We start from the raw sequence: 5,131 nt of genomic DNA on the forward strand, positions 1-5,131 counted from the left end.
CTCTCTCTCTCTGTTTCATCCCAATGTGGAATGAGAAAAATTTTGAACTCTTGAAAATGTTCACGGAATGAGAAACCATTTCACACCCACTTCTACTGCTTGGTTCAGCTGCCAGTTCTGCTACTGACCCATTGTGGGAAATGGGCATCACTTTCCCTGTATGTGCCACACTTTCCACATGGAGCCAATATTATTGACTGACCCCCACCCCCTAGGGTTGTGTCAGGCCATGTTTGTAAAGTGTTCTGAGATACTTGGCTGACAGGGGATAGAGAATTTCACAAGTCAATTTCTCAGTTTCAATGCAAATATCTTGCTTTGAATGGCTTGATTTTTTTCCCTAGCTTTAGAACAATTAAAATAGATGGTGGAGGCGGAAGTGAATTGAATTCATACAGTCTTAAAGCCAGGATAATTAGCAGCTGGATTTTAAAGTAAAATTTTGCAATTACTTTGGCATTAATGTACATTGGAGCCTTTTGCAATATCCAGAGCAGGAGATGAATTCTGCCAGCCACTAGAGGAAGGAACATCTCTGCCCATCCATTTGAACACAGACTTCTGTGTGTTTGTACAGATAGTCTCACAAACAGAGAGAGAGTGTAGGGCACCAAATTTACCCTGGCACAGGGCATACAGGACAGAACAGTATCCATGCATCTGCCTAGAGAGTGCAGAGCTGGTCACATGCACCAGTAGGCACTGTACAGCTACCGTACACACATACATCTCAAAATGGCCAGTTTCTCCTATGGAAGCCATCTTTCCTCCTCACAGAACTGTTGAGAGAAGAACATAGACTGAGCTTTCTCACTGGTACCACCAGCACAGACACTACAAAGACGGGTGGCTGTGTGACCCCCTAAAATAGCATTGGGATTACTTCTGCACCTGACGAGGACTGGTAGCAGAGGAGCACATGTTCTTCTGATTCTTTGAGCCAAATAAAATAAAACAGTCTGTGCCTAGCCTATGCAGCAGACTGTGTGCATGGGGGGAGAGGATGTGTGGAGAGGAGACCGCATACAGGTTCCAGAGAGAGAAACACGTCACACCCAGATCCCATGTGTTCAGCAGCAAGTCTGGCCCCTCTCCTCCAGTGATGCCCCTGGACTCTGCAGCTCCCCACAGTAGCAAAGTGGAGACTCTGAGGCAGCAGCAGAGACATTAAAAATTGAGGTTTTTATTTAATAAAATATGAAAATAAATCACTATTGATAGTAAACTGATTATTTGCTGCTGTTCCTATTTATTATTATTCTTTATTATTATTAGAATCATAGACGATCAGGGTTGGAAGGGACCTCAGGAGGTATCGAGTCCAACCCCCTGCTCAAAGCAGGACCAATTCCCAGCTAAATCATCCCAGCCAGGGCTTTGTCAAGCCGGGCCTTAAAAACCTCTAAAGATGGAGATTCCACCTCCTCCCTCGGGAACCCATTCCAGTGGCTCTGAGTGGCCATAGTGAAGGATCAGAGCCCCAAGGCACAAACATTGCATGAAAAGATATTCCCTGCCTTCACAGCTGCGTTTTTCGTTCTTCAATGGCTGGCAGATTTGTACTGCAGTTCCAGCCCTGTGTCACACTACCTGTATAGGGGAGCTAGTGACTGGGGCAAAAGGATGGGGGGTTAAGGGCTTTCCACACCTGGCAATGTTTTGGAGGCAGTTTGGGAAATGAGGGATACACACGTCAACTGAGCTAAAATGAATCAGCAGTGAAATAGTTAATAATGTCTGCAATTATGTTGTCATTAAGTTTCAGAGCAAACACCTGAGTGAGGTAGGGGGACAGTTTGCTGCTCTCTCAGGGCTAGTTCTGAGGCTGTTTGCAGATTCAGGAAGACATCACAGTGTCTGATTGCACTCAGCTCCCTCTGAGAAGGTTTAGTTTGCAGCCAGAAGGGTTGGAAAGTTCTTTTAATGAAAGCTGAGACTGCAGATCAGGATTCAGGATCCAAGGGGTGGATTCAGCAGCCGTGGACTAACAAAGCACACAGTCTCTGGGTATAACACACAGCGCTGGCCTGCAGCACCCAGGCCTACCTGCTCATTCCAACACAGAGGGTTTGTTCTCGTCTGGTAAATGATGGCAGTTATCAAGCCCTGACAAGTTGCATTAAAATTTATTAGCCAGCATAAACTTTTATTTAAGGGATGGCTAGTGATTTAGGAGTCTCTGCAAGTCCTCACCGAGGCTTTCTCTGGCACTTCTAATAACCACCTGAGACGACTACTCTGCTCTCCTGGTGAAACCAGCACTTAGTGCGGATGCAGGAGCGGTGTCCCTGAGGACTCGTTCTCCTGGAAAGCAAGGGGCCCTCGCTGACGTGCAGATGGAATTGTCACTCCTATGCACAGAACAGGCACCACTCACGGCTCAGTCCTCACGCTGTCCTGCGGCACAGGGGTGAGTAAATGTCACATGCTGTTCGCACAGTGTCTCTTTTAGGCTTCTTCTCCTTGGGGCCACTTGCCTCCTTGGCCCTTTGCAGAAGGAGGGTCAGGCCTCTGCCTGGGAATCCTGCAGTCTGCAGCCTATATGTTAAAAGCCCCCACACCCCTTCAACTAGAAGCCAATGCAATGCAAATCCTCCTGACAACGCACTCCCTGCTTTCGGAGAGGGAGGTGGAGGCAACTCCTTAGGAACACGTCCTGCTAATCAGGTTGGCAATCGTGAAATCTATGACATGAATAGTGGAGTTTAAATCCTGGACTCACTAATGGGTACTCCCCACTAAATCCCCCCTTGTGTTATTTAACTTTTAAACCCAAGGAATATTCCAAATCAAAGAGGCTCTGTGTCACGCTTAGTCCAGCTCCAAGCGCCTGGAATTAACATCTCTTCATGGCTCAGCAGTGCCTGCTGCACTGAGCTGCTGCACTTCCCTTATTAATATTTATGATGGGGAGAGAAAGTTGCATAAATCTTAGTTGATACTTAATTAAACCCCACTTCTTTTGATTTCTCCTCTTTCAGCTTCACTTAGTGGGGACTGTACAAGTATTAGATGCTCATCCCGCAAAGAATAGGCCGGCACATGCAGTCACACACAGAGGACTAAATAGGATTTAATGTCTATGGCCACCCCTGCTTATCTCGTCGGAATGTTCCCCTGTTCAATCCGCTTGCTGTTGTCATTGTGGGTTTGCTTGAATGTAGGCTGGGGTTTAAGATTATAAGGGCCCGAGAGGCTAATACGATCCATGGCTAAAAAGCACCAACGAAACTTCATCCTTTTTGTTTTGTTTTTATCTCTGTTTCCTGTCTGATCTTTAGAGTGATTCATAAGAAAACAGTTAACACACTGCTGACATATCTTTGATACAATGATCATATACAGGAAACAGCTTGACCCCTGAAGGTTCTCTCATACGGCAGGATTGACACTTCACATTGACTTTGCTTCAGGCTTATCAACAAATCTAAGCCAATTTTATTAAAGAGCTGTGTGTGGTGTGTGGAACATGCCAGTTAGAGACAACTTTATTTACAGACCGCTCCAAAGGAAAGGATGTGTTTGTTTGGGATTCTTTGCGTTCGGGTTTTGGTTTTGTTTGCTGGCAAATTAAAGTTTAACAAATGTTTACTTCCATTACGCCTGGTTAAAACGTTAAACCCAAACCATCCCCCGCCATTCCGTTAGGAAGCAGAGGGGAGCTGGTAGATCCCCTTTTAAGGATAATAAGGTCTGTCAATGAATAAGTGGTGGTTCATGGGCAATGTAAAATGTAGCAGTTGTGGTTTCTTGCAGCAGTATTAGGGTAGTAAATCACTTTGGAGTTAGTGCAGAGGTAATTACTCCCGCTCACCCGCCCCCATGACGATTCAATCAGCCCTGATTTGCTGGAGTCAAACATTTGGAAAATCTTTCCTGCATGAGAATTATAAAGCAAAGAGCTCATGGCGAGTACAAATAACAAACCAATGGGATTTGGTGCACTGGCCATCGCCTGATTCTCTGTCAGAATGCATGGGGGAGAGGAGACAGATATATAACACCCTGTGTCCCTGGCTAGCAGAGCCAGACAGACCTGGGAAGGACAAGCATTTTGAGGGGGATGATTTAAAAAACAGAAATACTAATTCCGGGATATTATTCTTTTAGGGCTGGAGTCTGGTCCCCTCCCTCATGTTGAATAGTCCCATGGAGCTGCTGAGGGAGCAGAGTGCAATCCATCCTGACTAAGGTGCTGCGCCTCTGGCGCGATGGATTCTAGGTGCTGTTTGAATTGGTCTGTGAGTCCGAGATGGACAGGGCATCTGCAGCGGGCTGGGATCTGTGGGACAGGCTGGGAAAGTAGAAATGAAAGTTTCTTGCAGCATCAACAATTCGCACGTCAAGAAGTTTTCAGGGGCATTCATGTTTCTAGCCGGCTTCCCTTTGTGCAGGGATCTCCCCTCTCGATGTGCTGCCTTTGTGCACGAGGCCATTTGGAAGAATAGGAAGATACCAGGGTTCCCGCATGGATATGGAGTGGTAAATACAGAGCTGTTAATGATCAACAAGACGCAGAGCTAGAGGCCTGCCTCAGAAGTTGGCTTTACACTATCCCTTCTGCCCCAGACGTGCTTACATTGTCTTATGTCTGTAAGGCCACAAAGGCCTCGCCCGGTACTAACAGCCTAATCTTGCTATTTCATGTCCACTTTACTATAGACACAGCTCAGATTTTACCAGAGCAACTGCAATTAGGGGCTTGCTGCTCTGGGATATTTATTATTATTTATTTGTATCACGTTGGAACCTCCAGTTCCCAATGGGGACCCCATTGTGCAGGGCACTGAACAAACACCGTGTGAGAGTGTCCCGTCCCAGAGAGCTTGCAGGGAGATACAGGGTGGGCTATGAATCAGGGGAGAGAACTTACCTAAAGCTGCACAGCAAGTCAGTGATAGATGCCAGGCCAGTGTCCCAGCCACCAGACCATGCAGCTTCTGTTAGACCCAAGATACCCTGCAGATGAGTAAGGCAAAGGAGAATAATCCCCAGATCTGATAACACAAAACATGGTATAGAAAAAGGGCTTCTCTGTGCCCATTGGTTATCATTCAGGAACATATCACCGGAACACCTGTTTAATGAACACATCAAAATTTCAATGGAAAACAATCATTTTGCACAGAAT

Source organism: Chrysemys picta, chromosome 18 (genome assembly GCF_011386835.1).
Source record: "Chrysemys picta bellii isolate R12L10 chromosome 18, ASM1138683v2, whole genome shotgun sequence".
Classification (NCBI taxonomy): domain Eukaryota; kingdom Metazoa; phylum Chordata; order Testudines; family Emydidae; genus Chrysemys; species Chrysemys picta.